The 12,534-nt window shown below is 41.8% G+C and overlaps 1 protein-coding gene across 1 annotated transcript in view; it reads left to right on the top strand.

Annotated features, from left to right (window-relative positions):
• The window catches only part of LOC149285481 (AP-3 complex subunit beta-1-like), a 103,996-nt gene that overhangs the window by 1,944 nt on the left and 89,518 nt on the right, over positions 1 to 12,534 (top strand). The window lies entirely within an intron of this gene.

The raw sequence follows: 12,534 nt of genomic DNA, 5'->3' as shown, positions 1-12,534 counted from the left end.
CCCATTTAAGGGTATATCAATAAGTTAAGTTTTATAGGTAGGGTTCCTTTACTTCTCGTTTGACGTGATTAAAGTGATGTTCTGGTCCCTGTTAAAGTGTCCATTTTTCTTCATTACCCTTTGAATGCATTTTGCATTCAAAACATCCAGAACATATTATACTAAGGACTCCTCATACTGTCCTACCTCCAAGAAACTTTAAAAAGAAATAAAAAATAAAAAAAGAAGCCCATCATCGACCTGCAACATTCAAATCCCAAAAGTACACGGCAAACAATGGATGACCTGGAAATGCGTGCAGCGACCGTTACCATTACTGTTTACCAGTAAGAGAATATTCGTGGGTTAATCAAGTTGTGTTTTAGGGAAGCTACAGTTTTTTTGACTTTGCACATTGTAGGCATTCATTGAAATAAAACTACATTGTAGATGACTGGATGGATACAGCGTCTGTGTGTATATATGTGTGTATATAATATATCTGTAATGTATGTATATATCAAAGATTTGAAATGTTGGAAAGACTATCTGTTTTTATAATAACGGCTGGCTGGCTTTTTTTTTTATTTATTTCATATTTGTTTTCTGTTGGGAGGTAATCCCGACACCCACGCAGCTTGTGAACATCTCGTTGTTTGATCAGCGATAGCTTCTTTTGTTTTCCGTCTCCCCACCTGCTTTTTACTGACGCAGGCGGTGTTCCTGAATACGCAGCCTTGGCTCAGCCTGCTCGGAGGTGGTCCTCGGCTGAGGGACTTGCAGGATTGTTGTCCTGTGGTGACCACTTTGGTAAAAGGTCCATCCGTTGCCAACGTATGTGTATCATGCCCCGGTATGATATAATCTACTAGTGTTATTAAGTCTCATGTCAACTCAGGTCTCATGATTCCCTCACACTGTGATAGAATGTGCCGTCATTCTTTTACCAATTAGTTCAGGGCGATGGAGACACAGAGGTCTCCTTTATACTTGTTGTCTATGACTTATGAAGGATTAGGGCCCTTTTCACTAAACGCCAATGCTGTAGTGATCTTGCTCAAGTTCTGCTGTGATGCAACAAAAGTCTTTTAATATGTGAGTTCACAATATGGCTTATATTTATCTTGCTAATAAGTTAATCTTGTATCTGTACTGTTCTTGTTCACCGATCATCAATCCTGGTGCAGTCACCATAGCAACCAATGGCTAATGTCTCCACATTTTGCTTTTGCACCAGAGTAACCCTTTGCACTTAACCCCCCCGTGTCTCATTTTAAAACTAGCGAGGGAAACGTGTTTTACATTAAATAAAGCTGGCAAACCATTATGTCCGCAGACACTGGGAGTCTTCTATATTATCACAGCAATGTATATTGGGAATGTGATTTTTTTTGAATGGTATGCACTGAATTCTTGCTTTGTTTTGTGTATTTTTTGGTCATTTATTATTCTAGCAGCAACCCGGGAATCTGAATATGTATGTCTTTTAAGGTTGTGCACTCCCCTATATATATATATATATACTGTATTGGCTCGAATGTAGGCCGCACCCTAAAAGTTTGGTGCTATTTTAACCCGTTGGGCGCTAAGCTGGTTTTCGGCATTTTGGTGCATCTCATTTCTTGGGAATAAACTATACAAACCATATATTGTTTTTTTCAGCACACCCAGCAGATTCCAAATATACCATTTTTATATGTGTATGTCTCATAAGGTTTGCAAAATAAAGCCAAAAATTGGGAAAAAGTGTATTTTTTCACTTCCGACTCAATAAAAACTAGTTTGTAATTTTATTTTTCTAAACTCTAATATCAAAAGCTGTGCTGCTAAATATTTGTAGTAGGTAACCGGTCTAAAATAAACAGAAATTGAGAACAGTAGACTTTGTTTTTCTAATATTTTATAGCTAAAAGTTCAATTTACTAGACTATCACAAAATACATCTTTGCATGGCTGCCATCAATTAAACAGCTCTAGCTGCCTAGAATGTTAAAATATGCCAACAAAACTATATATTTTTAGAAACTAAAAAAACTTTGTATTTGTCTCACAAATCTGACGTGCACAACAAATAAGTGAATATCACACTTCAATCACAGCGACAAGTTCATTTATGTCTTGCACACTCCAGTCTTGTGCTACGAATACATGCAGCCCCTCACTTGATGCGCCAAAGGGTGTAGTTTCTGCAAATGTATACTTTATGTACCATAATTTTAACTTTCCAGCTGTCTAAGCAGCCGGTGAACGTCTGTGCGGTACGCGTAGACAACCTCAGCTGCCGGCACTTCTGCCGGGGCCTCTATGGTGGAGCACCGGAAGGTTATGTCACACCGGTGCTCCACCATATAAGCCCTGGCGGAAGTGCTGGCAGCGGAGGTTGTCTATGCACATCACGCAGACGTCCACCGGCTGCCGGAGAGAAGGATCCAGGGGATCTGGATCCTAACCCTGCTCCTTACCCATAGCAGGGATAAATGAAAAAGGAAAAAAAACACCCACCCGTCAGGCGATACGAATTGCGCATTACTGCGCTAAACCCCGAATATAGGCTGCACCCCCACTTTAAATACTAAAGTGGGGGAAAAAGTGCGGCCCATATTTGGGCCAATACGGTATATATTTCTGTTCATGTATTAGAATGTGTGTAGGATGTTAGACAATGTGACCCTGATCTGTTAATAATGTGCAGGACACCTAAACGTCCCACCCTTGGGTGCTATAGTTTCACCTTCTGCCTATTTAATACACCCTAACTCCCTCTAGATTGTAAGCTCTTTCAGCAAGGCCCTCCTCACCTGTTGTCTCTGTAAGTCAGATGATGATATGTGCTACTTGTTATGTCCTGTCTACCCATTGTACAGTGCTATGGAATTTGTTGGCGCTATATAAAACGATAAATAATAATGAGAGAGGGAAGAAGTTAATATCATATCACTGACTTAATGCAGGCTGCCCAGTGTCTGTGAAAGGAATAGATGGTATTATATTATATACACGCTTCATAGTATAAATAAAATTAATTAAAGTTGGATTAATACCCTTCCCGTACTCATTGAAAGCGGTTAGTAATTGCCACGTGTTTTATATTATGGATAAAGGAGAAAAGATGGGAATTCCGTACGTTTATAGAACTCAGTAGAGAGAATTGCCGGTTTTGTTTTCTCTTTTTCTCTGGGCAACTTCTCTCAGATCTTCTCAAGATTGCAATATGGCGGCACCCACCACTTTCTGTTAATGTTATCAAGCTGCACGTATCAGGGGTTCTCCTTTACGCAAGGAAAGTCTAAGGCAGGGGTTCTCAAACTGCGGCCCTCCAGCTGCTGCAGGACTACATCTCCCATACTCCTCAGCCAGCCCCTTAGCTGAAGGAGCATTATGGGAGATGTAGTCCTGCAGCAGCTGGAGGGCCGCAGTTTGAGAACCCCTGGTCTAAGGGATCTTTATAAGTATAGCTGGGGGGGGAGGAGGAGATGTGATAGAAACATTTAAATAGGGATTTAATAAAGTACAGGAGGGAAGTACAGAATGTTCCAACAAGAGCTTATAATGTAAACGTGGAGAGTCAGAGGCTGGCATGTAATGTAAGGAAGGCTAATACATTGAGGGAATGTAAACATGCGCGGGGCAGGCATCTCAGGGATCTAAAACAAGACCAAGGGGACTGATTAAGCTCCGAGTCTTTGCATCAGGAAAAATGGGCAGACTGGATGGCCAAATGGTTCTTAGGTTTCCTTTTTGTGTTATATAACTGAAAACATTGCAATACACTTCATATATTGTTTAAATTGAAGCTGTTTCGCAGGCCTGTTGCCGTAGTTGTTTTCCACCTGTTGGCGTTCATTATGCGATTGACGTAGCTGGCCGCTGGTAGACAAAGGTTAACCCGGCGGGAAGCGCTGTGTGTAATACACAGAAACACGAGGAATGTTTAGTGAATGGAGATCAAACTTTACAAGCTAGTGAGGTGTGAGGATATACAGGGAGATATGTTTGTGGAATTTAGATTGAGATGAGACAATTTGCGTGATATTTTCGACCCCGATAATAAGACAACCCTTCAAAATTTGAATATTAATTTAGAAAGAAAAAAGCCTGAATATAAGACTACCCTATAGGAAAAAAGTTTTACTAGTAAATATTCATTCACATTAAAAACGTTTTTTTATATTTAATAAAAACTACTGTATTTGCCCCAATGAGTCTTTAAAGTGGGGGTGCGGCCTATAATCGGGGGTTTAGCGCAGGGATGCGCAATTCGCATACCTGGGAACTCTCCGGGTTTGACCCGGAGATTGCCGGGTGAGCGCTGCTCCTCCGGGTTGCGGGAGCGGGGTCTTGACACGCACCAATCCCTTTCAGTGACTTACAGCAGCAGCTCCTACTTACAAGTCCCTCCCTGCAGTACCTGCCGATTGGCCCGCCCACTTCCTTCTTCCAGTCCCTGCCGATTGGCTGCAAGGGGGGACAGGGAGAAAGGGGCGGGGGCAATAGGCAGTGACTGCAGGCAGGGACTAGAAGAAATAAGGGGGCGGGGCCAAAGTGCCAATGGGCCCCACCCATTTCCTATAGCGTCCACATGGCTCAAGAACTCATCTGAGTATAAAATTAATATTTGGGCTGCCGAAAGTTAGGGGCAGTTATAGTTAGTGGGGTGTTTAGGGTTAATTTAGGGGCAGTTATAGTTAGTGGGGTGTTTAGGGTTAATTTAGGGGCAGTTGTGGTTGATGGGGTGTTTAGGGTTAATTTAGGGGCAGTTATAGTTAATGGGGTGTTTAGGGTTAATTTAGGGGCAGTTGTGGTTGATGAGGTGTTTAGGGTTAATTTAGCGGCAGTTGTGGTTGATGGGGTCTTTAGGGTTAATTTAGCGGCAGATGTGGTTAATGGGGTCTTTAGGGTTAATTTAGTGGCAGTTTTGAATGCTGAGGACTTGGGGTTAATTTAATAAAGTTTACTTAAGGTGCAGTTAAAGGTAAAGGGGGGCAAACTAAGGGGAATCTAAATCAGTGAAGATTAATCCTGTATTTATTTATAAAAGTATTGTCTGTGAACGAGTCTGCAAATCTATGAGGGCACTGGCATATCAGGGGGGTATACAGCATTCCTGGGGAGGAATATATAAGGCATATGTGGGGACGGCAGTGTGGCATGTCTGGGCTCAAATGTGCATAACTGGGGGGGCAGGTTGGGAAATAAAAACAAGAAATGCATTTTTATGAAAGTTTTTTTTATTCTACTGTTTGTTTTTAACTCCCTACGTTACTTTATTAAATTATTTAAAATAAATAAAAAATGTACATTTTTTATCCGATTAATCGAAAAAATAATCGGCCAACTAATTAAACTAAATGAAAATAATCGTTAGTTGCAGCCCTACTTCAGACTCCCTGGTATCTAGTGGGGGCAGCCGGTGGACGTCGGCGCAGACAACCTCTGCAGCTACCCGAGACTTCCGCCAGGGCTTCTATGACCGAGCACCGGAAGGTCACGTCACTCCATCATAGAAGCCCCGGCGGAAGTGTCGGGTAGCAGCGGAGGTTGTCTGCGTGCATCGCACAGACGTTTACCGGCTGCCAGAGAGGAGGATCCGGGTCCCCTGCAGCACGGCGGGGGATCTGGATCTTAGTCTTATAGTTAGACCTCTTATATTTGAGGTCCGATTATAAGACAAGAGAGCATTTGCTCTGGGGAAAATAAAAAAAACATCTTGTATTCGAGCAAATACGGTATTTCACCTACTAAAAAGAAAGGAGGCTGGTGTGTAAAGGAATTTGTTATCCTATTACTGAATACTCTGCCCTCGTGCTCCTTTACCAGCTGATCTTGCCTGCACTGGAGGAGCAGCAATGCCCATTTTTGTTTTCAGGGAGCAGTGGAGTAAACCCTGCATGACAGTGACTTCCAGAAGTCAGTAGGATCGGATCACCTGTGTGCCAGGCGTTGGGGGTACACGTACTCTCATTGTGTTCTTCGCTAGTAGCGGGTTTCGGGTATGATAGACATGCCAGTGCGCCGTCACGGTAAGAGCCTCAGGACCAGTCGGTAGTGAAGGGCTGTTTTGCTAGGAAAATATTACCAACGTTTTCTATTCTTTTCATAATGCAACATTGAATTAGGATGGCAGGTTCGGTTTAACCCCTTTTATGACCTCTAGTGTTCCTGCATAAAACACTTTAGGTAACTGGGCTGGTTCTGTGATCCGGCACGTTGGGTGTCACTAGGGAGAAAGCATTGGGAGTACCCATACACCGGCACATGCGCAGAAAAGCCAGAGGTGGTACTGAAACACAGGCTTGACCGCTTTCTTTTCATGCCATTTCTGAATAACTCACAGAGGTATTCAGTATGAAACAAAATGAAATAAAGAACAGCTTTATCTACGATGCTCTCTCCGGTGGCAACAGAATGAAATATCCCAAAATGTGTTCAATTACCTTTGATTTTCAGCTATATGTGTCAGTTGCATGATCCACAATTACAAGCTTGTTACCTGTAGAACATTTATTCGTTTCATGGTGCCGTTTTAGTGCCCGTCTCATTGATATTCTATGTCCTGTTTTATGTGCCATTTTATTTTAATAACATGATTAGGGATAAAAACACAAGCTGTAGGTGGTTTTTGTTGAGTCTTGCATCGCTACAAGCTGTGTTGGCGATAGAGCCTCTGTATAAGATGGAGAATTGGCATGTATGTTTTCCTAAAGGCCAACATTTGCAGCCAGGGCATGTGGAGGGAGAGCGCGGGTCAACATGTGACAGACTCGATATAGAACATTGTTATATGTAGACGATAAAATGCCTGCGGGAGAATCGGGTCTAGTCACAGTCTGAGTTCTGAATAATAATTGTATTCTTCAAAATTTCTAGTGATTCCGTTATCCACGTCATGTTTGAAGATACCCTTCACATGTTTAAAATGTAAGATACTGGGATTTGGACCCACCATAATGAGTACATTTGTTTTTTCCATTAATAAGGTGCATTTTTAGGTGATCCATATAAAAATATCAGATATCAGTGTCATGTGGGTAAGCACGTGTTTTTAGTATGCAATGGCTGATGTCTAAGTTGTTGGGGATATTGTTTGATAAATGGGGAACTGCTGTCAAGAGATGAGGTGAGTGTGTTGTAAGTGGAAAGGGTTAACATTGAAAGCAGGACGTGTTTCAGGGAAGCAGAGGGTCGAGGAAGGTATTATCTGGCAGTGGAGAAAAGGTTAGAAGGTGGTGGTCAGAAAGAGGGAAGGGAGAGATCTCAGAGAGAGAAAATCATATCAAGCTAGTGCCCTTCAGTGTAAGTGGCAGAATTAGCCCGTTGGGAAGAGGTTAGGGAGATGAGTTTGAAGCTGGTGTAAGCTTGTGGTGTAAGCTTGTGAGTAGCGCCCTCTCTACTGAATGTAGTGTTTTGTCTTAGTCCACCAGTACTGGTTTTGTCCGACGCCTTGGATACATGTATTGTAAGAAGCGCTGTGTAAATTGTTTGCATCATGTAAATAAGATAATTATTGGAAATGGGTATTTGTATGCTTAATTGCAATGCACACTTTCTGCCACAAGATGTCACTCTAACAACTTCTGTAAATGGGAAATGTTGGTGTCTGTGGCTGATGTCAGAAGTAAAGCATTCTTATCAGACGTACTGCCAGCAACGCTTACATCTCCATCATAAATCCATCGAGAGCCCGCAAATTAAGTGTTAGCCGCACCAGAAGTAGAATTTCTGGTGATTAGCCATTTCTAAATGGGATGCTATTGTGGGGTCATCAAAGGGGGAGTTAATTACATATAATTTTTTTAGTTTTCTTTTTTGTTGTTGAGCTCTTTTGGCTAATTTTTGAGCAGCAGGTTGGTCTCTTTCCCTCTCTTTGACCCTTGTTGTGCTAAATTTAATTGCAGCACACCGTTACGACTCTCCATTGAAAAAAAAAATGTGTAGAAAAAGAAGTTATTTCATTAACTAAAAATATATTTTTTATATATATATATATATATATATATATATATATATGGAATTTGCCCCACTACTACATGTGTAATAACCCTTGCTTTCCCAACTAACAGTGACTTTAAGTCAGACACCACCAGGAATGTAGCCCAGAAGACATTAAAGCTAGAATGAACCCAGGGGTATTTTTACCTTGTAGGCAGTTCCAAGTATAAGAAAGACGATTGATTTAAAGCAACAGACAGGAATATCTCGTTATGTTCCTATAAAATGTACCTGCTGGCAGATGTAAAACTTTATTGCTTTTCCTCTTTGGCGTTAGCGTGTGTGGCTGCAGGGTCACGTTTCAGGTGTGTCTTCGTGCCATCGAATGCAACTCCTGTAAAGTTTTTGTTGGGTTTGAATGAGAAGAGTTAAGAGTCCGGCAGTCTTCCCCCTCAGACACACCTATCGCAGGAAAGCGCTCGGTGCGGGGATTGCTAAAAGTCACTTGCGGAACTGCATTTCATGGCTTGTTGAGCTAGTTTAGGGGAGGGCAAGTGCACATTCTTGTGCTTTGGACATGTGAGCTGCTGAGCTTTCCTGTAGCCGGTTACTCATACCATGTGAGCATGAAATAGGGGCTTGTGTAATTCTGCTAGTCACCCACGAGCACACACTTTTTTATTTTTAAGTTCCCCTTTGTGATTAGAATACACGCCGGCCACAATACAGGAGAAAGCGTCTAACTTTGTTTTTTTAAACAGTAGCGTCGGGACCACAGACTGGATGATGGATATCGGCGTGCGGGATGAGGTTTGTTTTTAAAGGGAAATGACTTCTCCGAATTGAAAGAAACTTGACTTTTTTTTAATGAGGGTGTTGGCATCCTGTTCCGCTGCTAGCGAGTCTCGAGCTGTTGGAGGGATCTGTAGTGTAGCTGTATCGGAGAAGCACTTGTCTATGATGAAGAAAGTGAGTGCGACGTCTGCCGTAAAGTCAGTTCTCGATGTGGCCGACAACCTTCAGCTCAGTCTGAACTCCGTTCCCACTGCGGAGGAAGTGGCCCTGAACCGCTCTGAGGGCCAGGACGGCGCTGAGAACTCCTCAAAGCTAATGCTCGATGGGTACGTATTATTCCAAGTAAAACCTTAAAAACACGATTAACGTTATTAGCGTTATTTGCTTTAATGGGCTTCCTGCATTGGAAAAAGTCACAGATAGCTTTACAGATAAGAGCGGATATCCCTGAACCCTTTACAATGCCTGTGATTATAAAACGGAATGTCTCGTAGGCTGGTGTAATACGAGGGGTGTGTGTGTGTATATATATATATATATATATAATCGTGAGAAGTTTTAAAAGCAGTCTTGTTACCATAGCAACCAAAATAGGTTGTTCCTTCTCGCTGGTTCAATCTGTTGGTTGCTAAGGTATTAACGTTTGCACTAGGATTCAGTTTGGGGTATCCTATTTGGATTCCGTTAATTCAGTCGGTCAGGCTCCTTTCTGTTCGGTCACGAGAGGCATCGGACTGCGGCATCTTTGCTGCTACAGCCGTCTGGGATATACATCGGGGTGTTCTATACGTTGCGACTCAACTGCTTGGACTGAGAGTTTACCCGTTACCATAGAGACTTGACATTAACCACGCTACCCTATTGCGCTAAATATAACCTGTTCAGGGATTTACCGTATCTGTGATAGATAATTACTTTGTAAACGTCGCTCTTCTGTGTGCGCATCTTCAGATGGAGGAAGTTATCGTGCTTTAAAATGTCATTAGTGGGATTATGTGGGATTATGTCCTAGCGGCACTCAGACAAAGAACTAGGGATTATTAGATTACATGAACCGTGTAGTGCTGAAGACGTGTCATTCAAACGTCCCGGGCGGTCTCCGAGAATGGCTGCCACGGGGTGAATGTCTCTTCTCTGGCGCTCTCCTACAGATACTGCGCTTCATGATGTCTTTCCACCTGACTGTCTCTTAATATGCACGGCTGATACATCTCAGACAAGGTTGGATGGAGGATGTCTGGAAATAATTTATGAAAAGTACTAATTAACCTTCTGTTTGCCTTTCATCACGGAAGGAGTTCACCTTCATGTGTTTATTTGCCTTTGCTGGGTATAGGCCTGCGTCGCTCGTTGCCTTTCTCATGGTCTTTCCGTACTTATAGGTTTATAAACTGTTGTGGTTTAAGACCGGCCAAAATGTGAAAGAAATAAAAGCTACAAAGCCGTGGGGCTTTTCATCAACACATCTGTATTTGGCGAATTCCTTTTGGTGATAATTCTCCATATATTGAGCATGTACTCCTTGGTTTGCTCTCACACGGTAAATCAGGTCCCGGTTCTCCGCTGTATGTTTGTACATATGTGTACACGTATGTCTGTGTACTTCCCGGTACTTTCAGTCTCTTTAAGGCTCCTGTTCACCTCTTCTGTTATGCCAGCGGTGCTATTCGTTGGCCCGGGGCATGTTCTTGGATTGCAGATCTGTGTACATGACCAAAAAATTCAACTACATTCCTCAAGTTCTTCTTCCTTAGATTGTATTCCGGCTAATTGATTTCAATAAAAATAAATGTGTAATGTATGCCCGGGGCAAGTTCTTGGATTGCCCACACCAGCAGTAGATCTTCCGCAGATAACAATAGTCCGTTCTGTTCTTCAGAGGCACAAACTCTTGCTCAGCATCCTAGCGGCACGTCTTCGTAGACGGAGTTGTTACTTCTGTTCCCAAATCACTCTCCTTGTGATTACCTGTCTGATCTGAATGTCCTTCTGCTGAGGCCATTTTTTTACAACGTCTTTTCAGGGATGTTCTTTTACGATCCTTATGTCTTCTATAATTCCAAAATAATGCCAAGGGTAAGTTACAACTACAATTAAACCAATCCCGTTCCCAGGATCAAAAAATACCCTTATTATAACCCCACCCTAAAACATGACTTTTATTAATATGTTTATTAAAAGGTATAACCAAAAAAAAAGATTTTTAAAAACACCAGTGTCACCAGTCCTACCATGAAAGGTATACGTCACAGTAACATAAGCTGTGTAACACTAATATTAGGTCGTACATACTGTTGATGGCTGCAGTCCTAACAACAGAAATAATTCAATTATGACCAGTGACAGAGGCTAATTAAAAACTCAGACAAGTAGCCCCCCTGACATGTTTCGCTCCTCAGAGCTTCATCAGAGGTCTGGGCTAATGGCGATTCCTTTCATACTTCACCAATGTTGTTATCCGATTCTATTGTCCCCAAAGCAGCTGTCTGCTATTGTTTCATACATAATGAACGTATACACTAATAATACATCATTTTACTATTCTATAATGTATTATTCCGCAAAGTAGATGTTTTATTTTTGGCTGGATGTGCAGGAGAATTAAATAATTCTGGGTGGAAATGAGCATGGGCTGACTCAAAACCCACACACCCTTAATACATCTTAAATCTTCTTTACGTGTCTCCTTATCAGACATAGATTAGTGTTTTAGTTGTAACCAGTGACCTATATACCATGATATATGTTAAGCTTATATATATATGCTTAAAGATGCTCAGTTGCCTCAAATCTGACCTTAAGAGAGAGAGAGGAATAAAAAACGATTGGGGTTATTCGCTAAACTGGGCGCTTGGTTACTTAGGTTCGACTCGCTGACCTTGTGCCGATGAGCTTTGCTGCCGGGAAGGCTGAGTTTGTTCTATGTAATGCAACATTAATGTAGAGCGAATTCTCCAAAGCCATTTTACTGAGAGAGGTCAGTGAGGCTGCTAGGGCCACAGCGTGAGCCGAGACAGACCTTGGGCTCCGCTCATTGCCCTCAGCCAGAATCACCTTACACATAAGGAAAGCAATCAAAAAAATATACAGAAAGTGGAGCGCACAACCTAAAAGCATAAATGGAATACATATTCAGATTCCTGGGTTGCTGCTAGAATAATAAAAAACAATAAATATGTAAAACAAAGTAAGAATTCAGTGCGTACCCAGCAAATGCCATACAAGAAACATCCATTGATGTGAAATATAACGAAATTTACATTCTACCCACATTTAGGTCATGAAATGACGTACGTGGCAAGCAGGAAAGAGAATTCCCCCAACCCCCTGGAATTTTTAATTTTGGGGCACCTTAATACAACTTAAGATCACCTAAACAGCTGCTGTTATACCATCTCTTCTTCCCCAGCATAATTATTGCAATTAAGTCACATGATGCGTACCAGTAGGGCTTATAAAAATCCCACAAGCCTGGTTCCAAAAAAAGCCACTATTTTAAGGGGTGTGTGTGATTGTGGTAATATATATATATATATATATATATATATGTATGATTTTTTTAATATTGGGGCTGTTCTTTTTAGTAGGGAGCCCATATTTTTGAAACAAAGCTTTGTTACCCCCTTGAAGCAGAAAGTATGGCAGTGAACCCAGCTGTACCCCGTCTGCGCCATCGGTATACTAGCCTGCTAGATAAACACTGATGCCAGTACACAGACATGGCAGGGGATGCTTATTAAAATGCTAAGCTTTGCTACAAAGGATGGGGAGACTGTGATTTTTCTTTAAAGAAAAAAAAATCAAAGGATAAACATCCTTTAAGCTCGTGTA

Source organism: Sceloporus occidentalis, unplaced genomic scaffold (genome assembly GCF_023333645.1).
Source record: "Sceloporus occidentalis isolate IW3139 unplaced genomic scaffold, rSceOcc1.0.p SCAF_78, whole genome shotgun sequence".
In the NCBI taxonomy this organism is placed as follows: Eukaryota; Metazoa; Chordata; class Lepidosauria; order Squamata; family Phrynosomatidae; genus Sceloporus; species Sceloporus occidentalis.
Note: the sequence above shows the minus strand (reverse complement) of the source record. Positions and strands in the feature narration are given on the sequence as shown.